Raw genomic sequence first — 27,184 nt, forward strand, 5'->3', positions numbered from 1 at the left:
GGGGCCCAACCAAAGGGAAGCAAGACAGCTCCATAGCCCTGGCAGTCCTCTAGTAGAACAGGAAATGAAGTGAGAGGGAAAGCTACTGAAAAGAAACAAGCCTGAAGTAAGGAGGAACAAAAACATTTCAAAGATGTTTGTTATTTCCCTCTTTTCTCTCTCCCATTCTCCCTCCCCCTACTTGCTGCATTATTATTATTTTCAGCTCTCCTAACCTGTGGGGAGATATTTTGGGTAAAATGAGACAAGTTTACATGAAATGCAAGCTTCTGATGTAGACAAGAAATCCGTTTTTTCCCCCTAGAATATTTGGCTTGACACTTCAAAGGCTTATTTCTCACATTCACAGGGATTCTTCTATAAATACATCCATCTATATGCACACAGAGACTGCAACATATCCTCGGTCACGTAGGACTTCACAGTCATTATATACACACTAAACTGTAGCCCTTCAGACCCCACAGTAAACCACGGGAAGAAACCACAGACAGAATCACAGCATGGCTGAGGTTGGCAGGGACCTCTGGGTCCACCTGGTCCCACCCCTGCTCAAGCAGGGCCACCCAGAGCAATGTGTCAAGGACCGTAAATAGGTCACATTTGAAGGTCTCCAAGGAAAAGATCCCCCAACTGTGCCAATGAGACCTTTCACAAACACTTAAGTTTGTCTTCAGAGAGCTAAAGAAAAATACTAGATGCAATCTTCACAGATACTGCTTTGTGTTCCAATAGCTATCAAATCTCCCACTCCATTCAGTACAGTACAGGGGTCTTCATTCACATCATACCTTATTGCAAGCAAATGGTGCTTGCAAAAAGAAGAAGCTTTTCTTCTTTTTCTGCTTGATCAGGCACTCAAGTAAGGGATTAAAGGAGAGTTTACACCATATAATGCAGCTTCCTTTGGAAGCTGGAGTTATTTACAAAAAAAAAAAAAAATAGCACTTTTACTGTTTTCCACTCTATGCTTGATGCTAGCAGGGGTTACAGTTTATTGGTACCCGGCACCAGCCCACACCCAAACTATACTATTAAGTCTCCCAAAATGAATAATAGATGAAAGGAGGGGCTGCTGAAAACAGTGACAAGCAACTCATCAAGAAGAGCTGTTTTCTACTGTATGAAACCGCCTGCTCAAAGAACAGTAAACCATACCTATCATCATAGAGAGCATATTCTATTTAGAGTACACCTATCTGGTTTTAATCACATCAGAGAAGTGTAAATTCTAGGAGCGAATCCTTTCATCTTTGAAGCCAAGAGATGTATCAGAGAGTTAAAAACAATTTCAAAATATTTTAGGCATATTTTGAGCTTCATCACAAAGACGTTTTTATAGCATCGAGGGGGCGTTATGCAGACTTTCTGAACCAACTTTTACAGAAGTACCACACCTATGCAGCATTATCACATGAAACAACCGTAAGTTCTCTGTTTCCAAAGTCACCGTTCAAGAATTTAGCTTATCTTCTATGTTTTGAAAAACAAATGTAAGTGAAAGGATGGGATGAAACATCAAATGCAGTAAGATGTGTTCTTACTATTTTTATTATAGCCAAATTAGCTAGAAATAATTACTAGAAATAATAGTAAATACATATTGGCCATACTATCAGAGCCTCTTAGGTACTTTGCTAACTCCAAATGTGGAGCTTTGCAAATCCCACTGCATTTCTTCTCATATTACTCTGAGATGCTCTTCCCACTTCACTGGAAAGGTCACAAAGCCTCTGAGAAAGGAGGGAGGCTGGACTTCGATCACCCATCTTTTAACCTTGGACTTATTCCTACTCTCTGATGAGGTACGAGATTCTGCTCCCAAGTGAGTCATTTCAGGATAGATCTTTAACACCGTAGGCAAAAGATTTTCAAGTCCCTGTGAGTACTAAAGGTATGGATACTGTTAAGGTCACAAAGAATCAGTACAAGCACAATCATATTTTACATTTTGTGCTCTATCTTTTAATCTAAACACGAATAAAACTTCCACTCCCAGCTCTCACAGCACTGACTCCCCTACGTTAAGTTCTCATGACGATGGAGACACTTCCAAAAAGTCAGAGATGATGGCACAAATCAAACTCCTCGTTTACAGCTCACTCAAAACATTTTTTCAGTGTCTGCAATGCTTACTATTCATTCCCTGAGGAAATGACTAGGACTGCATTCTTCCGATCCCACTTGAGCTCGTCCAGCCACATTTGCCACCTCTCCTAGCATCTCTCAGCTCCTTGGTGATATTCATTAGCTCTTCCATCTTTATCTCCCAGTTTGACCAGACATATCTGTTAGCTCCGTTAAAACTGATCTAATTTTGACAATTAATAAACATGATACAATTAATGTCCTGTCACTTTAACACTGTGAATGACTTTATAAAAGAGTTGCACAAGTGAAAGTTTCATCAGAAATTGAAACAATCACACTTTCAGGTGCTGTAAAGTAATTGAATGTCTCCAGCTAAATTATCACACTTGCACATTTCTAACATCAGCAATACACATTCCAGAAGTCCTCCCAATGACAGCAAGTAGCCAGTTCAGACACAAATGACTGCACAGGACAACTATGACAGTTCAAATATTTATGATAACTTGCAAAATTATGCAACATTACAGACAAAGTCAGCATCCCCTGTCCTGGGCATTTGAATGTGGTCCAACATCTCCATGGAATATACACAGGAGTTAGTATGGAAGCAAAACAGTAGTGGGAGGGGAAAAAAAAATACAGTTGATGCCATAGGAAACGTTAGAAGCTAGAGATCACACCTGTAGTTAATACAGAAGAATGAGAATGCTTCCATGAGCATGGCTTACTTTAAAAACATATCTGTAAGTTTCTCTATGACTCCTGATGTATCCAACACGTACATAAGCAGATGCAAGTATTCCTGTTTTCTGTACAACATGCTTTGGACTATGGGTAAATCCTAGTCACAGAATCACAGACGAGTACTCTCCAACTGAGCAAAATCAAAAATGCAGTGGGTGAAAAGGCAGCGGTGTAGTTTGTGCTGTTATTACATGTTCCCCTACACATGCCATTTATATAGCTATAATTGCAGGTGGTGAATTTTCTACATACACAGCCAGTATTAAACTCTATTCTCCCCACTCTGTAAGTTGAGGATTGGTATAACTATGGAGGCACACTCTCACTTTATCATAAGTTATCAAGAAAGAAAGCATATTGCTAAAAATGCTGAAGATTAACAGATTTTCCTGGAGATTTTTTCCCAGTGTCTAGATGAGAGAATAAATTGCTAGAGCTTCACTGTCAGTTTATCTTGTCATCCAGACCCTTCAATTGAGATTACGTCTGTTCTTCACTACAGACCATCTGTTTCCCTCTATAGAAAAGATGTACACACATTGGTGTTCATTAGTGTACATCAGAACTGCCCTCTTCTTGCACAGTACCCCCAGTTAATTGTTACTTTAAGCTCCATCAGAACAAAGTGGAGCCTAACATCACAGACACTGACAAAAAAAAAAAAAAACCAAAAAAAAAACCACTTTCATCTATAATTTAGGAAAGTGGTTGCAGTTCAGCAACAGTTAAAGACTAATCTCTTATGCTTTTTGTGCATTTACATAATTGATTCGCTAGATAATGCACTCTGCTTTTTTATTTAATAAACATGTTAATGATTTCAGACAATTACTCAAAACTGCCTACAAGTGTCTGCCTAAGCAAAGCAAAAGAAAAAAAAAATTAAATGAAAATACCCACCAAAAGGCACATCCTTCATATCACATTACACAAGATATTAAGTCAATATGTCACCCTGTCAACAGTCACTTGCTACCTGCTGTTATACATTTATTCAAACTCTTGTGTATTAGCTGGGGCTAAGGCACTGACTAGACACCCATGTGGGCTAAAAAGAGCTTGAGAATAAAACTGGTGTTCTGTCAAAAGTCTGTGTACATGCATGCGTGTGGGGAGGGGAGCTGTGAGACAGAAGGGAAGGAGGAGGGAAAGAAAATAATGCAGGGGAGAAAGAGAAGATTAGAGAAGACATCTCTTCCTTGTAGTTTTCTTTGGGCTACAGGGGAAAGATTATGGAAAAACTAATCTTGTTCTATTTTTCCCTCCGTAGCTTGAAGAAGGCCTAACAGACAAACGTATCACTTTGAATCTTGTAAAACAGCACAGATTTTAGCCATTCTTTTGTTCAGTTTCGAGGCACTGCAGACACTGCTGACTGCAGGACTGGGATTCAGTCCCACATCCCACCTGTCTCTGCTATGTCAGCCTGCAGTGAAAGTGTGAGCGCAGAGGTGCCTCTAGAAGAGGCAGAGGAGATGCTACCGCCAGCTACCTGCACTGAGCAGCTCCACAGAGAGGGTATTTTTAGGCCACCACATCCTCAGGGCTCTCCTTTCTTGCCCTGCGATTACAAGTCACTATGAGTATTTACACAGACACATTCCTTGGTTGAACCAAAGGAAGAGGGAGGGCGAACAGAGAAGACACCAACTAGCAAAATAGCTGGCATCACAATCACAACATAAAATCTAATCCTGCGCTTAGAAGAAATTCCAGCACGGATGGCTGCGGGTTTGATCTGTTACTTGACACAAAACAGGTCAATTTGCTTTAGGAAAATTGGCTAGCACAATGTACTGCACCAACCCATCCACAAAGCTTTTTTCATGGCCTGCGCCTCACAAACATCCAAGAGGGTGCTGCTACCTGTCCACCCTCCCAGCTGGAGGTTAAATTGCCACAATAGCAGCTGACAACTAAGAGAGCACAATAAGAGAAAAATTGTCAGTGTCTTATCTGCAGTTTTTAATCATAACAGGTACTTTAAAAATAGCTATTCACTCCTCTATGTGTTGGCTTAGCAATTCAAGGAGGCAAAGGAGGGAATCAATAAAAGAAATATTACGCTACACCACTGTTATCTTCATCCAAGCAAGGTTAATGGAAAAGTAGCAGCAAGGTGTTTTACTAACTTGTAGTAAAGTACAAGAGCACGGGCATAACTGCAAGAAGATCAAAACGGTATGTTACAAGGAGAAAATGAGAAGTGGAATGGTCTTATTGCAGCAAAGTTAACAACTGGACCACTGTCAAGTGGCAACAGTAACAGTTAATACTTCTAAATTTGGTGACTGCTTAATAACGCACAGTGTTTTAACTGGGCATGCCATACCAACAGCCTGCACACAACAGCAACGTTACAGAACTGGCATTTTGGAAGACTGGAAATTAAAACACTCTGACTCATCTTCCCTAGCGGCAAGCAGGTTCAGTACCAAGGATTTTTATCATCACTTCTATATCAAAATTTCTTGCACCAATGAAAACAAGGTCAGTGACTTTTTCCACTTTTGACGATTGCAAACAAATCCTACATTTCTACAAGATACATTTTTAAACTAAGAATTTAGTACTGTTTTTAAGAGAACTTGCCTGTTCTATTCAGAAGCCTCTACCAGTCTGACACAACTTAGGAGTCCTGCTGGGATGCTGTACTTCACATGTGAAAACCTCTCTTGGACTAACAAACTTTTCCACACGCTGGAAATATTTTAAAACCATCACTGATGGCATAAGGACTGAAAGGGAAAGTTTCAGTAACTCCAGTTTCTGCAAGGTTTCCATAACAAGGCTATAAGTGTTGTTAAGAAATTCTGACCATTTTATGAGACCAGCTAAATGGCTGTAAAGTTGCTGCTCTAAAAATAGTTGCCACAGACCAGAGAGCTCCAATTCTCCCTCTGGGTTTCCATTTGCTTTCCACTTCCAACAGATAGGTTGGAAGCTATCACACATCAGCAGCATTGTACTACTTTCACACCCTAAACTTGCAATCACTCCAAGCCACAAAAACTTCTCTCATCATCCACCACAGGTAAACAGGCAATGTACTTTCCCAAAATTTCATCAGGCCTGTGATCTACTACCAACACTCAGGCTGATTGTCAGGATTTCATTTCAACAGAGCATTCTCAATCTCCCCAGCCTGAAGAGATACCCACAGCTGCAAACAGCAACACAAAAAGTTTGCAACAGGTTTTAAGCATCCTATCTAGTAGACATCTACTAAACACAAATGCAGTAGGGTTTAAAACAAACACACAAAAAATCTTAATTGACCTGTGCAGCTTTAGAACGTGACCAATTTATTACTAATATGAGGGAAGATTCAGGTTGGATGTTAGGAGGAAATTCTTTACCTAGGAAATTCTCTACACAGAAGCTGTGGGTCCCCCATCCTTGGAGAAATTCAAGGCCAGGTTGAATGGAGCTCTGAGCAGCCTGATCTGATGGGTGGCAACTGGCCCACAGCAGGGAGTTGGAATTCAATGGGCTTTAAGATCTCTTCCAACCCAAATCCTTCTGTGATTCTATGATACCGTATTTCTGAATCTGAGGTGGGCACAGAAATTGCCCAGAAGTACAACCTGGAATTTTTGTATATCCAGATACCTTCTCACCTGCAGATTTCTTTTCCTTTAAGAGAAGATCTCTGAAGATGATTTTTTCCTTGGAATTAACTCAATTTAAAATAGCACATATTGTCAAACCTAACAAGTAAACTTCATGCTTTACCATCTCTCCCCAGAAAGGCAAAGTGCTTAAATTCAAATACAAGATAATGGGGATAAGACTGAAAATCCAGAAAAGCAGCCATAGTTCTTGCATGTCAGGCCTGAGAGTCTAAAGCTCTGCTTTTAGAAATGGAACTATAAATGACAGCTGTTACATACACCTTGTCAAATTTGAGAAAACTAATTACATACTTACAGAAGTAAAGCTCTTTAAGCAGATACAAAGTACACACATAGGGGCTTTGAAGCTTTACTTGATTTTGTTACAGGTGTATAGGTACATCTACTTCCCTACACAGTATGACAAAAAGCAGAAAGGTCAAAACTCTAAAACTAAAGACAATTACTAACTGTAATTCTATATTATATTGTTTTATGTTGGTTTGGGGTTTTTTTTTCCATTAAGTTTATTTGGCAATTGAGTGAGAACTAAGAGACCAGGCCTCATCCAATCCCAACCTCTTCCATTTGTTGCTAGTATTTGGCCACCTACACAGCAAATACTTACAGATTACAATTAATGAATGAATGAACATTGAGACAAAAATCACACTTCGTACCAAGTGACTCTGCTTCACTTTTTCTCCCCTTCTCTTCTCCCCAAATGCTGACAAGCAAACAACACAAAAACCAAACTTTCTGCAGAATTGCAAAAAAAAACCCACAAAAACCAACCAAACAACAACAAAAATACAGCACACCTGTTAAATTGCAAATGCACCGAGCATCTTATTTGAGGCTATTTTTTTTTCTATGCTAAGAAACCTTAAATAAATGTATCTCCTCATTTTTGCAGTCTCTGTCACTAGCAGCTTTGTCACAAACAATTCCATATCAGAAGGCAGCAAAGAAGAAAGGCACATAACTCTTATTCTGCATTGGTTGTTGTTGTTGTTGTTGTTTTTGCTTTGTTGCTTGTTTGGGTTTTTTTTTGTTGTTGTTTATTCTTGTTCTTAAATGTGCTCGCACAGTTGGTCACTTCTGTTATGCATGACACTGTGCATTTGCCTAGGAGCAAAGGTGTAATTCAGACTGCAGGGCCAAAGGCTTAATGCAGGAAAAACAATTCCCTCTTCTCCTCCTAACTGCTTCCTCTGGGTTACATGCTCAGCTGGAATGAATCAAAATCATCAATGAAGTAAAACTTCAACTAGCTGTTGATGTACTGTAAAAATCTCCTTGTGAGCAGCATTTTCGTGCTGCTCTTGATGTTCTGGTCAGCCTTTCTTCTCCTGAAACACAAAAGAACACCCTCTCTCTCTCCGCAAAACTCATCAAGATCAGTTAGTTTTGTTCAATGAGCTCTGCTCCAGAACATTATCTGATTTCAACCACAATTGCAGCAAACAATATTCTTTCTAAAAATAAGAAGCCAACAGAAGAATATAAAAACAGGACCTGAGCTGGGATTTATGCCCACCTCCCTTCTCTGCTACCCACTGCTTCTCACCACTTCTCTTTGATCCTTTCTTCCTGGTTATCTATTTAATTTGGACTATAAGCTCTTTGAGGCAGGAGCCAGTATTCTCAGGGGTTTGAAAATGCATCATGGCAAACTGAGGGCATTCTATTAAAGAGCTATTTATAAATAAGGCTCTGTTGCAGGATGAAAGTGATTTATCAGTCGTGATGCTGATGCCAGTTCAATGTATACCTTGTACGGTGGTTCAGCTCGCTATCTTAGGAAGAGCACAAGATGTCAGGCAATCTTTACCCTTAGGATTTAGCAGTATTTGTAAGTCATGATACATGTTCATTTCATTTAAGAAAGGGAATTTTCAAATTAAAAGCAGATGGAGAAAAATCCACTTCTGTAAGTAGAAGAGTTCCAGTTGTGAAATTCAAATGTGATGTTTATTTCACATGTTAAATTATATATAAGGTGCCATGTTAAATTATACATATAGGAAGAGCTCATGTAAGTGAGGTAAAAAGCTCTCCAGATTTCTCTACTTTTCTCTTTCCAAAAAGAAAAAGAAAAAAAAGAAAAGAAAGAAGAAAAAGAAAAAAAAATTAAGATCTGCCACTTCCTTCTCCTTCTCATTTTGTCAGCAGAAGGTGAGAACCATGTTGAATTCTGACAACAGACGCATGCCACAAGCCTTTAAGGGACATTCAGCTTTATCATGCCCATCAGAACTGAAGGCATTTTCTGGCATTCAAAGCACCTCAGTGCTGTCTACATTTCCCAGACAAGAAGGCATCTATACTTCCCTAAGTATAAAAGTATTCTGTGAGAGGCTGCTGTATCTTTTTACCCTTGCTATCAGTACGCTGGGTTTCCCGGGCAGTACCATCTGAAATGAACATCTCTATCTGTATTAAACCAAAATTAATCTGAATCACAAAAAGGAGGCCTTACACACACACACACACACACACAAACCAGCTTGCAGTCAATTGCAGAATTGATTTCAAGCTCATATTTACTACCATTCCTAATACTGGGCAAATCCATTTAATACAAATAACATGCACCCCGTGATGCGAAAACTGAAAATGGGATGGAAATCAAGTACAGTAACAGGCATTACATGTGGACAACAGTCAAAAATTCATTACCAGGACTAGTGAAAGCCAGAACTGTGGCAATTACGATGTTTGGAAGCAATTTACTCAGGGTACATACAGTACTTCTTTCAACTGCTCATTATTGCTACACAGAAGAATCATTAACAAGTACCACAGCGATGAACACTTTCACTGCTCACTTTGTTTCCTCCCCTGCTGCTGGGCCACCATCCTCCTTCAGATTCTGACCGCACAGGTGACCGGAGGCTCTATTCCAACAGAAACAAGGTCTGAGATATAAAGCTGTTCTTACAGCTCGGCACATTTTCACTGTGTTGTGGAGGGAAACAACATATCTTTTTCTGAAAGGTTTCTCCTTCTGTAGAACTTCCAAAAACTCCAGTCCAATATTTCAGCTAGACGTGCCAAGTGCTTTTACCATTCTTATGTCTTACTGTAAGCAACTTTGTAACTGAGTCTCCAAAGCTGTTCCTTCGAGCACACAGGCTTCATTTTGAAGATGCCACTAGCTAGGTGCAACACAACTCATGCCCTGCAAAAAGGGTGAACAAGACAAATGGGATTACAGGCACCCTGAGTTGAGTTTGACCAAAACCAAAAGGCAGCATCATGAGAAAAGCACCAAAGCAATGGATCCTTGTCACTGCACATGGCAGAGCCCTCGCAGTCCAGCTGGAATACTTACACGCCTGCCCTCTCCTCCAAAGCAAAGCTGCTGGTGGAGTACATGGCAGTCATACCAATGAGGACAGAAGCATATCCAAACAAGAACAGTGATCTGGTATGTATGGCATGATACCTGCACCCTGGTGGGTACTCAAGAGAAGGAGGAACCCCTAAAAAATGAAGTTACATACAAGCACCATGATAGTAAATAAAGATAAACCACAAGGGAGTAAGAAGCTAAAATTCAGCCACCTTTTCAAAATGCATTCATCTTCCTACCATATTACCTCTTTTTTTTTTTTTTTTTTTTTTTTTTTTTTTTCTTAACATTTATCTCATTGGGCTTTGCCTACTGGGGCAGGGTAGAAGAGAGCACAGGAAGATGACATAGCATCTTCAGTGTTTGCTACAGATACCTAGAAATGCGCATCAGCTGGAAGGAAGGAAAATTCACCATCTTTTCTATCACATAATAAATAATATACAGTGAGCACTGGGAATATATTTTGAAATCAGCTATGAGCTGATCCATCTGTGACACCAAATAAACCAGCACAAAGGATAGCATAAAAGAAAACTGCCATCCAGATGGCAGAAAACAGACCAACACCATAAATGTTTCTTCTCTCTCCTCTCAAGCTCTCAACTAGATGGTATAAGTCATCTGAAGAATAGATTCCCTGTAATTTACATTCATAAACCTTTTATTTCTTTTCTTTTTCCAGCTGTTGTTCATTTCTTCAACCTCTACGTATGCTCCATGTATGAATGTTTATACTCCTGCTTCCACCAAAATGAAAGATTTAACCATTTCCTCTCCCTTCTTTCAGCCCCCTCCCTTTTTTTGTCTTTGTAACTAAAGATGAGGGCCATTTCCAAGCTTGTAACTGCCACTTTATTTCACTATTATTACTATTTACCTTTATTCAATATTCCCTACAGCAACCAAGTCCACGGGCATAAAAATGTTTTTACATCTCCAAATGTTACTCTATATTTTGCTTGGGGTTTTTGATTGTTTTTGTTTGTTTTCCTAGCAGAAAACACTTTCAGAAACGTTCCTTCTGCATGCTAATTTCACTGCAAATACCTGATCTGAATTCTGAATAATTAGCAAATTAGGTGACCTGTAATAGAACTGTTCTGTCCTGATATATGTAGAAAAGCTTATTAGAGAAGGTATTTTCAGATCGAAAATCTCTATTGCCTGAAAAGCTTGTAGGATGTTCAGCAATACTGGACAGCAGTATTTATTTCTATTGATAATGCATCACTTCAGTACTATGTAACATATCTGATTCTGGGTGAGACACCTTGGGTCATGCTTACACAATGCATTTTAATTTGCACTTCCACATTTATAAATGAAACAAAGTCAAAGAAAAAAACCAGCTCAGATAAACCACAATCGTACTCTCAGCCCATCACACTACAGGTGAAGGTATTTCTCATTCAGTATCCTTATTGCTCTTCACAAAAAGGGATGTCTGATGCATAGGAAAAGTCCATTTGTTGCATGTTTTATCCAATGAGTAATTTTCCTTCAGAAAAATAAATCAACAATTTTTATTTCTGAGTGTGTATTTTTACCCCCAAACCAACACACACAAGACATTTAAGTCCAGATTTATTAAATAAGCAATCCAAGCGTAGTAACTGAGCAGCCTGTTCTGCTACGGCCCACAAGTCATTTTGAAGGAAAAAAAAACCATGTGCCAGTATATATGTTTATATAGGCATAGACATTCTCACACCACAGGAAAAGACAAACATGTTTTGAGATGTTATATCAAGTTTGAGTTAATAGGGATTGTTTTGAATTTACAAATAAATCATCAGCCCAGCAGAGGGGTCTGACATGCAGACACCTGTGTTTAACATTCCCCCCCAAATTCAAAAAATACCATGTTTTCACATTCAGGGCAATATATTAAACATGAGATTATTTTATTTTTTCTTCTGTAAGGAATGGGAAGACAAGCAAATCCTGAGCAGAAAGCCTCTGCCTCCTGGTAGGACCTATGTCGTGATGCACTGTGCATCTCCAAAGAGCCATTCCCCCTGGCAGGCACAGCACTCCAGCTGCCCTGCTGTCCAGCACTCACCAGCAGTGTACAGAGAACAGTACAGAGCTGACAAATCTGCACAGAGAACAACGGACATTTTTTGAGTCAAGGCACTAACAGAACTAACACAAGATTAACCACTAGTTTCAGATTCAATTTTTATTCTTTACTGGGAGGTTTGCAACAAATACCTGATAAGTTCTTCAAGTTTAAATCATAAGGTAGGTTTTATATGCAGGCCTCATACTGTTTGAATATATCCTACATACTACCTAGTTTGCATCTTTTTTGGGGTGTTTTGGGTTTTTTTTGTTGTTCTCAATGTTGCAAGAAGTAATGTGCACACACACAATTACACACATGCTGTCACTAATAACAAGCTGGCAGATGCCTCACTGAAGTTCCTGTGGATAACCTGTGACTGTTTTCCACAATAACCACAGTTTTCCTTCTGTACAGATTCCCTTCTGAATTCCTGTTGCACGGGCTGGACTGACAACTGTCCAGAGAATTTGGTCTGTTTGCAGACATGCATCATAAAACCTCCATCAGCTCTAATATATTGTATCAAAAGATTGTTCCAGTGCTACACTTCTGTGGAGCACTGCTAGGAAGAAAACAAAAGTCACAAATCCTTATTTAACCAACTTTTTCAAGAAAACATGAAGAAGTTGGACGGTATCAAAATTTACACAACTAGATTCCCCCCTACAAATAGCTGCTATGAGTGCAGCTATCAAGGCCTATCAGCTAAACTTTCTGTACCTGCATGTCCATGTAGAAAATTACACCGAAATTGCAGACTGAGAGGCTCTCCAGAATATAAAAATAAAAAAAGGAAATCTCAGTGCTAATAGCTGCCTATAGAAAAGCTGTAACCTTTCGGCAAATATAGAAAAAAAAAACACAAGCAATCACAATTTATGCATTATCAGAAGCATCACATATTCTGATCTCCAACTAGAAATAGTTATATCCAACTAGTAAAGTCTCACAGTAACCAGTACATTATAGACTTCATCTATGAAATGTATAGAACGAACCCAACAGAAGAGAGATGAGTCCCCAAGGCAGGGACTTTGTAGAAGCCCTCCATCCTGACTTACAGCGTCACTTTTCTTTGTGTGCAGCTTGTTCAGACAGCACTGATAGCACTGTGTATTTAGACCATCATCAAAACTAACAGGAACAACAACTATTTTACTTTTGATGAATGAACCCTACAATGGAGTAAAAGCTGAGAGGGATTCTTCTAGATAATAGACATGCAAGAATCAAAGTCAACAGTGCTATTTCATTAGGGAGCAAACAGTTAAAATATGAGTCAAATACGAAATGGCATTCGCCCTCCAAACACTGTAAGTCACCGTAAGTTTAAATTGCAAATAAGCTCAGTATTGAACAACACACTAAAGCCTTCCAAAAGCAGTCAAGTAAATCATCTGTTTGAACAAGAAAGCTTTTAAAGAGGAGTACTTAGGGGAGGCTCTGCTCTAAATTATTATTTTTCATAACTACTAAAATAAAACAAAACCAACAAGATGTTTTAGAATATTCCCTGCATGCCAAATTGGAGCACTCAATAGTAATTCAATCTTCTCCATGGCACCTTCTGACTCAGAGAAACATCCTCCTTCTTAACTCTTACGCTTCTTTTCAACAACTGGATGTAAAAAAGGATTTACTGTGCCACTACAGACAAGCCCATTCTCTTTTCCCTATTCACGTAAGTGCATTCACCAGCAAAGGCGTTTGAGCGCTGGCAAGCACTCCCAGCAGGGCATGCAGCCCGACCTGCCCAGAGGCTGCAGGATCTGCTGCTGCCCAGGGTGGGAGGGAAGGATGGCTGCAAGATCTGCGTGCCACAGTGCAGCGACCGGGCCTGTAGCCAGGCTTTTGATTTGACACACACCAATTGTTTTTGTTTGAAGATGACATTTTCAGAGTCTTCCACAGTCCCTGAAGTGCTCTCATTTCTGACTACAAACCACAAGCAAGCGCTGCATGATCATCTCTCAACAGTCCCATTTAGGGCATCAATTATAGAGATGCTCCAGACTTCTGATTGCCTTAATCAGTCCTCAAGAACTCCAGTGAAAGATAGCACAGCATTTCCTACATATCCAGGCATTCAACTAGGTGGTGAAATTTGGATTTCCTGATTTTATGGAATAAAGCGGAGCACATCAAGGCATATCTGAAGTGCAACCATGTCACACCTGCTGTAAAAAGAAATCACAAAGATATTGGGGAAAGGACAAGAACTGCAAGAACGCAGAGATCCTAGATCCACATCCTAGATTCCGAGCAAAAGTACAACTTCTAAAGGAAAACTGGAGTAATTATATAAAAATGCAGTGATAGAGGCAATAGTGTGTAATAAAGCATCTCAACTGGAGTAGGAAAGACATCATAATTCAATATTCTGAAATAAATCCCTCTCATTACAAGCAACATCTCTCTGCAAAACTTTGATTCCAACAACAGCCTTGCTTTCAGCAGTACCTGTGCTTTAACCAAAGCCCGATTTTGCATTCCTGTAATCTATATGACCAAGCTTCCTCGGATGCTGCTTAAATGCCCAGCTCATTTTGTCACCCACAGTTCCTTTGATGCTCTCTCAACTAATCCCCTGTATGCCAAATTGGCATACTAATTGGCTGTATATCACCCCAAGACAGCTCTCCTGCACAGCTGATCACTGACAGTGACTTCTTACCTGCCTCTGCTGTGTGGTAATTTGTAAAATAGAGGTAATTTAGTAACCCAGCACTGGGTTTCCTCCAACAGCACTACTGTGGATTGCACCTTTAAAAAATACTTCTTTGTTATTATTTTTGAAATGTTTTCTTTAAGTTAAGAAATGAGGAATTTGGTTTTTTGCCTAGAAAACCTGGATTTGATTAAAAAGAATCGCTGGTGGGAAACACAGCCTGAGCCTAACTATTTCTGTGAAGGCAACTGCTGTTCAATTGAAAAAAGGCAACCCTTTTATTAAAAAAAGCATCCGGGAGGGGGTAGAGAAAACAGCGAATCCCAGGAAAAACAAAGGGTCAGGTCTCACAGATCCTACACTCATGCATCACCTCTGACTTCACAAATAAGAAACTGGAAACAACTCAGCGCACCATAGCTGGAGAGAGAGAGGCACTTCTGCTCAGCTGTGCTCTTATTCTTGACATCCAGACAAAAATTGAAGGAGATGGCAGTAGTTGAAAGCTTTCTCTGTAATGAAGGAACTGGAGTTACTAGTTATAACCCAGCCAACCTTCCCCTTTTTTAATGCTGGGGGGAAGAGACAACAACTTTATTTTCTGAGCCCATGAAGCTGCCAACTGGCTGTTCTGCTGGAAAGGATTAAAGAATAACGTCAAGGAGAACCCTTGCAGGAGCAGGACTAGGGAAAGCATGTAGCTGGGAGTTAGAGACTCATACCTTCTTCTGACAGCACAACATGGATTTTAATACTTTTGCAGGATCTGTGGAGTCAGGAGCTGCTCTTCAGTAATTTAATACTGACACTTCTAAGTTGACTTGGCAAGAAGACCAGCAGGCAAACTCTTGTCTGTAGTTTCGCTAGTGTAATTCCAAAACGATTACAGTGCAGCCAGTGGCACTACTGATTGTCACCATCGTGAAAGGGCTGGATTCATATCCTGTCTTTTATCATCTCCATAACAAAGAAGACAGAAAACCTGAAAAAGCACAAACTCCATATGCACATCTGACAACATATTCCTCCTAATAACAAAGACACCACTATAGCTAAACAGAAGCACTCCATGTTTCGTGGGTACCACTTGCTGAAGCTCCATCACTGTGATTGCTAAGGGTCTGTAAGCAATGAGAGGTACCAGGAACAAAAAAATAATAATACAAGCATATCAGAAGTGTGTGCTTGGCTACTAGCTCATCACACATACACAAAGTTATGAATGCCTTGGCCCTGCGAAGAACCCAAGCTTTTCTGTACTATAACTATCACTACTGTCATCCTTCACCTCTAATCCAACATTTCCCACCTCCTCCAGCTTCATTTTACTCACACAAGTGGTCAGAGTATCTACCTGTCAGTAAAGGAACATCAACAGCCATTACAAATTAATTATAATAAATGAGAAGTGTCTTACACTGACAATAAACTAGTCGGTACAATGCAGAACATACATGCTTATTTACCTGATACATTTTGAGACATTAAAATCAATTCTGGGATAATTCCAACTATGAATCTACTCAGTTGTTCATAAGCCTGAAGGCTTTTCTATACTAAAACACTGAAATATTTTTGTGGCCTAAAAAATAATCACCAATTATACATAGGTAGAGTCAGAAATTCAGCAAAATTGTGGTAAGGGACTGGATGCTTTTTTCCCAAGTGAGAAAATCCGAAAGGGCTTGCTGTTTGCAATTTGTTTTCTTTACATACAACCACATCACTGTTTTTATTAAATTTCCTTTGAGAGAAATTCTCTGGCTCACTTCACATTCAAACATATTTCTTGTTGTACTGACCTCCTTCAGAACGAAGCCTGTATGAAAAACCGTGTCCAGAAAGAAGTGCAACTGTCTGAGCAGGAACTAAGAGAGTGCTTCATGGCTGTCAGAGGGAACGTTCTCATTTATAATGATCTCTTCACTAATAAATACATATAGCATGACACCTGGGATCACCAGGACCATTGGTATACCTGCTTCCTTGCCTTGAACAGAGATCCACCTCTGGGTCTTGGAGTATGCAAGCAAAACAGTATCTTTTTAAACGGAGAAAGAGGGGTGAGAGCAGATGGCAGAACAATGTTTTTATATAACACAACCCAGGTTATACTACAAAATTTTGCTGCCACAGTTATGTCAGTAGTGAGAAGGGAAACAGGAAAAAAAAACATGCCCACAAGTAGAATCACAATGCCAACAAAGCCTCCCACAGATGTGCAGCTTTTCAGCAAGACTGTCATTTGGTCAGTACCGTCTCTATCATTTTGTCAGATGATTTTATATCAGTCAGAGGAATCCTTTCAACAGCGCTTCATTTTCTGCTCAAGTGAGAAGCTATGCTACCTATACCTCCTCCTTTTTGCATGTGCTATAGGTACCTTCCCTAAGGGCCAACTCCGTGAAGGGTGAAATCCTCCCCTGGGAGCCGCCTCTGTGGTGCAGCCCTCTCCTGTACTCTGTCCATGCCACAGCACACAGATGAGACATTGCGGTCCCTCCCCTCAGAGGCTGTGGAAGGGAGGTCCCACCAGGAGTATCTACAGCCTGCTAATCTGCTGCCTTTGAAATGCTGAGGCACTTTGTCCAATTACAACTGCGGAGAAATATTCATCCTGTCCCTGACTAAGATGAAGCACTTGTTTCAAAAGCTACAGTGGCACTGTGCCAGCACCAGGGAGCCCAAGAGTTCTGCGTGGAGCCAAGAGTTATTAATTAGTTTTATTAGTGGCAGGTCCTTAATGCGAAGTGACAGGGAATGAGAAAATATCCCATCGCTACTGAAATATAAATTGTCCAGATTTCAGTTTTGTTGTTCCACAACACAAACAGGCGACCAGCCAGGGAAGACTGAGGAAGAGCCAACACAGCCAAATGCCTGCATTCAGTGTTCCTGCGTACTAATGGCGGACTGAAAAGACTCCGTTACCTCAGGTGGCTCCCTGGGGAACTGCTCATGAATTTCAATTATAGGGAGGGAGCTACCTGAAAAGTAATGCCACCTGCATGTTAACATCGGGTATGGGCTAAACTGCAACAGTCGCTTGCCATGAAAAAAGAAATAGGGAAGGTTCTAGGGGACAAACCCTACTTGCATTTCTGACCTCAGCAGGACTGCTAGTCTGAGTAGGAGAGGAGCTGGCGTCGCAGGTAGATTCAATATTCAGGGATCAGCTTAAAAAAAAAAAAAAAAAGCTACAAGCATGAGCACATTTACTACTGTACAGACTAATACAGGCATGTTAGGTAATCATGTCACGTGCCCCAGAAGAGAGAGGTTTGGTAATAACAGTCTCATCTCAAACGCATCAAACAGAAGACTTACTGAACAGGTTAGAAATAAGCCTCAAACGTGGCTGTGCCCAGTGAGCCCTTGGCAGTCCTGCAGCTGGTTCCCACTGCAGCAGTTGCAACTCTGACCCTGCCCGGCCTGGGACTGCTGCCTACAGCAACAGCACTTGGAAGCCAGAGTGTTTCTAAATGTTTCTGATGCATTAATGTAAATTTATTTGGTCTGTATCAAGATTTTAGAAGAATCTACTGAAAAATAAAAGTTGAACTCTCGATTAGATATACTGGATTAGGGAAAAAAGAGAAATGGGTATCTGTGCTGAAAGAGTTTAAATATATTGAATAAAACCACAATACTAATTTCACTGTCATCTCTTGTTCTCACCAGAGTAGAAAGAAGTCTCAGCAGCTTTAAAGATCACGTTAGGCTTTGCAGAAGCACCCAGGAAGAGAGTACTTGCAAGAAACATCAAATGCAGGATGGAAAGTACCGCACAAGAACAGAGGCCAAGTCACACCACAATCTGATCAAGAGCACAGAATTTACACACTGCTCTGCTCTTCTAACCTGTAACATTATATGGGATACAACGTTGATTGCTTTCAGCATCCTGCTCAGCATCTCCTCCACATCACAGAACAATAAATGGAAGTATAAATAAAAACCCGCAGGTCAGACCTACAAGGAAACAAGCTGTCCATGCTATTGCTTAAAACTGTTTGTAAGAGAACAGCCATTTGATCTATCTGGTGCTTCCCTATTCCCCCACCTCGTAAAGCAAAAAAAAAAAAAAAAAGCCCAAAAAACCCAACCTGAATCCTTGGAAGAGTAAACAAGGACTTCAGACAGTCCGTATGGCAAAAGGTGGTTTTCTCACTTGGAAGGAAAAAAAAGGTGGGGGCAGTGAGGAGGGAGCAAAAAGAAGAAAAACGGAGTAAATAACCAGTCATCTGAATTAAATCAGTGTGGCTCCTTTGCCATAAAGCACTCCCATCAGATCTGCAGTGAACGCTGCAGATCTGAGCAGAGTTATCTCCAAATAACAGTGTACCTGCAAGAAAAGACCTGGAAAATGTTCATCTGATAGAAGGCTTTAAAGCTGCTGCATTAAACAAAGCCAATGAAGGCTACTCTTGCAAGTTCTGAAGTAAATAATTTCCCAGTGGAAAAGGAGCCCCATGGACCAAATTAATAAAGAGAACTGTATGATCTAATGGTAATATTTTTAATTAAGTTAGCTTTATCAGATTGGCAGGAATGAAGTGATACCCTAAAGAAAACTAACCTTCAAACAGCAAAAAGAAAAAAAAGGGAGGAGGAGGGTATATCTGCATTCAGACACCCATAAAATTTGAGGAAAACTTCAGAACAGGGAAGAAGTGACAGAGCTTGTTGTATTAAGACCTCTTATGAATGTTGCTGGAACTGAAAGACAGCTTCACGATGTGTCTTTTTATAAGATGAGGGAAAAGAGACATCTTGCTAAAGAAAAAAAAATCACTACCAGAAAAAAGTATACAGTACCCAACCAACCAAAAGGAAAACAAAAATCCTCCAGTGCTTTGCCTGCCCAGGATATCAGAAAAACAACTGCAGCAGCTTCATTATGCTATTCTCAAACCTGAGTTCCTGGCACACAGATTATTCCCATGAAAAGCAAAAAAGTTTAAAGGAGAAAGAGAGGGTTTCCAAAAGCTGAATATGAGCTAACTATCAAAGGACTTTGCAGACCTCCATCAAGTACTTAAAGTCACAGATTGGAGGTGATGGTCACTAATTCAGTGTATCTGAGAATGATGCTATCCTAAGACAACAGTCTCAATTAACACTCAGAGATCAAGACTAGGCCCTTCTCCTTGCCCTCTGTTGTGAATGCAAAAAGGGCAGTCACTACAGCCACTAACAGTTTGATGCTTACTTGCTTACTCCTTGCTCCAAAAACTATGACAATCTTTGGTTCCATTTTTTATTTCCATTTCTTTTTGAAAGGAAACGAATCAACATTAAAACATCCACCTTTAAGAACTCCATTCCAAGGTGAAGGTGAGCTATACCAAGGTGATGCTCAGGAACATCAGTTATTTACCACGACACTTTTTTGTACATTCAAAAGAGACAAGAAACACCCTTCTCCTCGTCATTATTTTTCCATTGTCACACGCACTTGAGTTTTCTCATCCTGAAAGAGGTGACCAAAACAGCTGCTCGTACAACAGTGTCCAAGGAATGGAACACAAATTAGGAAACACAGGAGAGCTGAATAGGAAGGAAAAAAAAAAATCAAGTTTTACATCTTCTGATTCTAATTGGGATGAACAGTACCATGTGTTCATTCAAAAGAGAAAATAAGCCCATTAGCTCCCAGATAAAATGCAAGTATCAGGGAACATTCACAAATGGAGCTCAGCCTGTCCAAAATAAAAAATACAAAACAAAATGCAATCCATTATGCTGGGGTTTTCAAATCATCCTGTAGCAGAAGAAAGAACCTCATTTCTGAGCGCTCAGACGTTATCTAACCACAATTCCTTATTAGCTCCTATAAGCTTTGCTTCCAGCAAAAAAAAAAACAAAAACAAACCATTTTGGTTTTGGTCACCCATTAACACTTATGCCCTATATCTCATATATCTACCTTTATTAATTTCGCATAAGAAAATGATTTTTATATTTTTAGGTTCTTGACCAAGAAGATCTCTATATTTCAAGACAGATGTGCATGAGATTAAAGGTAATATATTCATGCAAATTATTTCAGTGTAATCTTGCCAAGGCCAGCATATAGCTATTTAACTAATCATCTTAACAGCTCTGTGCATAAAAATTAGCAGGAAGACCACAGTAAAGAAAATCCAAATAAATGATTTGACTAAAAATAACATAAATAAATTGAATTTACAAACAGTAAGATACATTGTTCTGAACATGCATTTAAGTCCTGTAACTTTTTATTTTAATTCAAACAGTCAGTGTTTCTGAAAGCAATACAACAAATTTGTCAGCCTCCTCCACCTGCAACAGCCTACAAGGTTTTATGATAACCTCCATTCTTTCAACAACTTTATTTTAAGCTCTTGCTTTTAAACTCTCCTAAGACTTCTCTCCTTGGTGCCCCCAAACCAACCCCACTGACTACAGCACAGTTTCATGACGTTTACCACCTCTGCACTGCTGCACTTCTGCACTGGGCCTCCCGCATTGCTGTGCTCAGGACCCTTCTGCGTGCTGCAGCTTACCTTACAAAGCTGGTCTAGCAGTGCACCGCACAGCGATGCACAAGGTGTTGTAATGGGTCTCTGCCATGCTACACTGCATACACAGGTATTTTGCCAGGGATAAGACGTGGTTCTCTCCCAGGATCAGAGGCATAAGCTCCCAGCATTCAGGCTCTTTATATGGCATGGATGGCCTCTATTTTTGTTTGCTTAGTGCCAAGCAAGATGGTAGAAGAGAGCAAATACCAACTATCGCTGTTTAAGAAGTCTCACAAAAGTGACATGGCTGAAAAGAAGCTCAAGGACTCAATAAGGATGCTGAGGAAGTGTCCTAGAACAAGCTGACTACTAACTCCAAGCTCTTGCCATAGCCCAAGTATCAAATGTGCTCTTCTTTCCTCCTCACTGCCATTCCTCACCTCCAGGGAGAGTTCTTATTTTGATTAAACACATGTGAAGTTGGAGAAACGCCTCTAATACTTAACAAAGTTCTGCAAACATTTCCATGGGGAACTGAATGCCTATACTCAGAAAGGGAACTCAGCAGTGCACCATTCATAGAATGGTTTGAGCTAGAAGGGACATAAATATCACCTAGTTCCAACCTCCCTGCCATGGCATGCTCTCAGAAGGGCTCAAAAGCTGAGCCATACCACGTTATCAATAGGATACATGATAGATGATATGACTGCTGCAGGCTTGTGAGCATGCAGAGATAATTGCCTTACATCAGCACAAGATTCTCCTCTGTGTACTGCTGGAAAGTGCTGCTGCAGAGCTGGGCTACGAGCAGTTCCAGAATAGAACATGTAAGGTGAAACGCAGTTTAATCGCTATGGTACCTTTGAGTTCCAGGCTTGGTGCTATTGTCTAAAAACATACAGAAGTGCATGCATGTTGCCTACAAACACAATCACCTTCTCATCTATCTTTGTAACTTACAAAGTTGTGCAACAAACAACTGTCAGCACACTGGTTAAAAGAATAAATAAATGTTGTGCTGGATGGCACAACAATCTAGTCAAAAGAACACTTTCAGCAATGCAGAAAGGAAAATTAAAAAGCTCTTTATCCTATTGCCCATGCAACACACCAAAAACAGACAGCTTTTTCATGGCTTGCTTTATCACTGTGTTTGGATTAGTGCAATGTGAAACGCAGCAACTGCTGTTATGTAACTAAACCCTCAGTATACAGTTGTCATTCCGGGTAAATTTAACTCTGCAGGTTTAGGACAGAGGTCTATTGCCTGACAGATCATATGAAATAATAGAAATTTAAAGACGTAGGGCCCATTCTAGTCTCTTTCCTGCACAGAAATAATTAGATAAGGCACTCACACATCAAGCCCCCAGCCTGCTTGTTAGAGAAACCTGGTGCTAATGGCCACTGTAATAGCAAGCTTGCAAATCCTGAGGAAAGCACGGCTGCTCGGTTACGAAGCTGGCTCTGATCTCTCCCACATGAATTCAGACAGCAGGCACAGGCGATACAGGCAGTTTCACAGTTTAATATAGCGAGAAGCCAAAGTGCGTGTGCTTTACCGTGACGAAATCATAACAGGGAACCTTATAATGAGAATAAAGTATATTATTAGCACTGTTATGAAACTGTTTTAGCACTTGCAATTAGTGCTTCCCTATGACTATCAGTTAACGTTAATCTGTGAATCTGTTCTCCTCTCATCATTTATCAACAGGCAAGTCACTGAGTTACCGTTCATTGAAACTGGTGACTTAGCACCCATGGAAGAACAGAGCATCAGGTAAGTGTAACACAGCTCAGACAGCCCGTGTCTGAAAATAAACAAGAAAGCAGGTGGCAATAAATACACAAATGTCTCAGAACTGACTTATTTTTATTTTTTTTTTTTAACAGAAATGCCTCTCTGTGCCTGATTATCAACTCATTTTAGGGTCTTTACATACTCTTTTCTAATGATTTTGGAACATCATAAAGTTCTTTGCATATCAGAGAACTCCAGAGTTTGGCTCATGGGGAAGAGATGCCTTCTCCCTCCCACTGTTGTACACTTAATGACCAGGCCAGAACATGGAGATATCTGTTTTCTGACTAGGAAATCCCTTCAGGTTTCACTGGAAAAGTTTTGCTCTTATTTGAATGTAACAACTGACTACCTTCACTGCTAAAAAGTCTCCAGTTCTAAAGAAAAATTTGTTTTCAAACTTAAATGAGCCAGGACATTGCAAAAGGAAAGATTACTGTATCACCAGCATTCACCACGTTACCTCACGAGTATAACTGATCCTCCAGTTCACAGGGTAGAGACAGAACATGCCAACATTTGAGCCCACTGGGAAGGAAAAGCATTTGAAGTAAATACACTAAAACAGTGCAAAACGAAAATATGACTGTGACCTCAGGAAAGCATATGCTGAAAAAGCATCCACAGATGTTTTGAAAAGTAAGGACACAGGAAAATCTCTTAAAACTCGAAATAATTCTGCATTCATAAGTAAAGTATGGTAGATTGCTATGGGATGAAAAATGAAAAAGACATGAAAAAGAAGGTAAGGAAAAAAAATTATTAAAATTAAACTGGAAAGCATATGCTAACATATTTACAAACAGGCATATAGCACTGGGGTTATGAAAATAACACGCTTGCCTTCTTTCAACCACAAATCTTGTTGGGGTTGAAAAGCAGGATTTACAAAACTTACCGGGGATTTATTTCTAGACATTCTGCAGCACAGCCAAAAAAAAGAGCTGTGAGTTCTGTGCTGGACCGCTCGAGGCCCAAGTGCACTGAACTGAGCATGCCCAGAGCACCTCTACAGTGCATGGACAGCCAAACACAGGTCCTTCCACACCTGCAGATTCCCCTACTTAAGCACTGCACCACAGATATAATCTCTTCTTTCTCTTTTAAAGGAAACTCCATAAAGAAATGTGAAAGCCTCATCAATTGTCCAATCTAATGATTTCTATAAATAAGAAACAATGAATAAGCATAATAATCAGACAGACTGGTTAACTAACAATCCAGGCCCTACAGCACTCCAGATTGTTACAGCTCTTTGCTAGAGATAAAGGTGACCAGAGAGAGTGCTTTACAGCAGTCAGAGGATTGCACAGCTTTGGTCAAAGCAATCTTACACGATCAAAACTTGTCTGTCAGAGACATGACTACACAGTACTGCAGAGTACTAAATAAAATGCAAAGGTCAAGATCAGCAATGAGTGATAAAAAGCTCTTCATTTTCACTTTCACCACTCCTACCTTCAGAAGTATATACATACAACAAAAACGTGAGTCCTCACTAATACCAACAGAGGAAAGCTCAGAATTAGGTTTGACCAAGTACTCCTCAGTTCCTACGACCCATAAATCATGCTCACATGAAGGTCTCTGCTAATCTCTACTGCCATACATCTGCTAGAATTATACGCTCAGACTATGAGAATCTTTCCAGCACTACTTCAAGCACTTGTGTCAGATAAGTGCACTGGTTTTAAGTACTTATCACTCAGTTGTAGCATTAATCCACAATTTTTCCATTAACAAGTCAACCAAATAATGATCTTTCAACGAGGAAAGAAAAAATACACGACAGTAGCTAGCTGCAAGGCCTTGTGATTAAGACTGCCATCAGAATCCCTGCCCACCTACAAGCTGCTATGGAGCCAGACACTCCTCTCCCATTCAATGCCTGTGGATTACACCCACCAGCCACACCTGGCTGCCCAATTACTCCTGGCTTCATCATTCCCTTTTCCCTCTAGGCTTGCAGACAGTTCTGTATCTTGTTTCCTAATAAAAATAACAAGGCCTTTGATGTTCTCATCACTTCTCTTTAACTTTCACTATAGTCAGCATTTTCATTCACACTGAAATTAGAGCTTAACGCTCCTAGTTTAAAAAGACTTTCAAATAAGTTCATGTAAATGTATTGAGTGGCATATATATGTTTTTAAAATGCAAAAACTCTACAAAACTTATTGGACTGAGCTTTGTTCAGGGAAAGAAAGCTTTCTCACTCCACAACTTCAGAAGCAAGCTGGAATGCCAGACAAATAATAGCACTGAAAACTTTCATCCAAATGAGGGAGGTGGAAAGTTTAAACGCGCCTCCTTGCTGCTGGACTCTTATTTATTTGATAGGAACATATTTGATATGATTTAATGCATTTGGCATGAGCTTGGTGCTGTATGCTTCTCACGACTGCGCTGTGAGGCCAGTAGGAGAGGGAGCAGTCCGTCATCCTTGGAGGGAGGGATGCCGGGAAGCGGTTGCTCAGGAAGCTGGCAACAAACTGACAAGGAAGGAGGTGCCCAAAACAGAACATTTCGATTCTGATTCTCAAGTTCACATGCAAGTAATAACAGAAATTTTAGAGCTAGGACTTGAAAGCTTCATGTTTCTGATACATTTGAGGAATGAAATGAAAGCACTCCAATCAGTCGCCTAACAGAAGTTGCCAGTCAGTCTACGAAGGAGTTTATAAAACTGGGAGCTGATACAGTAACAAACCTATAAAGGCTCCTGGCTTTGCAATGAGAAGGAATCCGATCTCTCTCCAGGGACTTTCTGCCCACCTCCTAAGAATTTAAATCACCTGGCTTTGTTAACACTTCTAATCATCTCAGACAATGCAAAATTAGGAATCTTCCATGAGCCCATATCTGAGGGCATAAAAAAAGCATCCTAACAGCTGCATAATTTCACACAGCCACTGATCTACTTTTTCATGAGATGGATGCTGCTCTTGTCCCACTCGTCTTTTTGAACTGGGAATTTATAGAGGAAAAGGTAAGTAAAGTTTTTGGGTGTTTTTTTTGTTTTGTTTTTTCACCCCTTTCTCAATTAAAACGCAGTAAAGTTTTAACATTGTTTTTGCCCGAGCACTCCACATTGCAAACGCAGCAACAAGCACGTACCCAAATATCACAGCTTTCTCTGCAGTCACCCCAAAGCTTTTGGCTTTTGTACTTCCATGACTGCTGTTCTTATTTCACATTGAAGTACATGTTCCTAAGATCTCAACAACACATTTTCAGGTTAGCAGCAGATAAGCAGCTTCTGCTTTGCCCACAAGACTATTCTGTCTATTCTTTCACCACTTCCACTCCCAATTTACATTGGAGAAATGCTGGTGCAGAGCCACCATCCAAGTAGCAGTGTAGCATCAGCAGGGTCTCCTTGCTGCACTAAGCTCACTGCACTTACTAACTCATGAGGAAACCAAAGTGCAGAGCAGAAACACAGGATCTCACCTGCCGAATGAGAAGCTCCCTAGGAAGAGCTATTTGAGTTCTTACTGAAAGGGTCAAGAGAGGGTAAGGAAGAGCGTAGTGAATTTTAGCTATAAGCTTCACAGGTGGATTTTTAAAATACAGGAAAAAAAAAGAAAAAAGAAAAAAAAAAGCAGTAATTTATTTGCCAACAGCTGAAATCTCAGGGCAAAGGACAGCTAGTTCAGGGACTGCCTGACAGCTCCATTGCAATAGCTCATTATTTTCACGCTTTCATAGCCTAAGGACTTTGGGCACACTAACAACAAATAAACTTCAGAGGATAATTAAAACATAACGAGAATTCCTTACTTAAGTGAATAGAACAGCGAGAGCGAAGAACAGTTTCCAATATCCCATAGTGGCATGTGACAAAAACAGAAGTCAATGAAAAAGATAGCAAAATCCTGGGAGTTGTTTTATTTTTAGGCACCTCCCAACCTTTTCTTTTACTTGCCAGTGTGCCTTTTTGGCTGGCTGAACTAGTTACTCAAAGCACCTGACAGTTTCAGCTGACTCAAGGAACACATTTAAGCTTTATCTGTGCTGCATAGTTATTTGCATCAACTCAGAGTCTGTTCTTTTGACAGTTGTCTCATTTAATTGAGTAAAAAAAGCTGTCAGTCTAAAGAAACTGAGCCCAAGGTAAACCCACTTTGAACTAACCATCTGCCAGAGCATCTCTCAGGACAGTCAATACTTAAGGATACACCGAATCCGGTTCTCTGGATCTCTAATTAGATCGCTCCTGAATTAAACTGTCGATGGCCCTCAAAATGCAATGCACACCTTGCAACTACAGAGACAGATCCTTTCCCTAACAACAAGAGTGAGGGAAAGCCCACAAAAAGCCTTTGATAATAATGCAG

General features: G+C 40.2%; 1 protein-coding gene across 3 annotated transcripts in view; it reads right to left on the reverse strand.

Annotated features, from left to right (window-relative positions):
* RORA (RAR related orphan receptor A) overlaps nt 1–27,184 on the reverse strand; it is a 384,562-nt gene that overhangs the window by 304,007 nt on the left and 53,371 nt on the right. The window lies entirely within an intron of this gene.

The sequence above is a fragment of the Lagopus muta genome, chromosome 10, assembly GCF_023343835.1.
Source record: "Lagopus muta isolate bLagMut1 chromosome 10, bLagMut1 primary, whole genome shotgun sequence".
Classification (NCBI taxonomy): Eukaryota; Metazoa; Chordata; class Aves; order Galliformes; family Phasianidae; genus Lagopus; species Lagopus muta.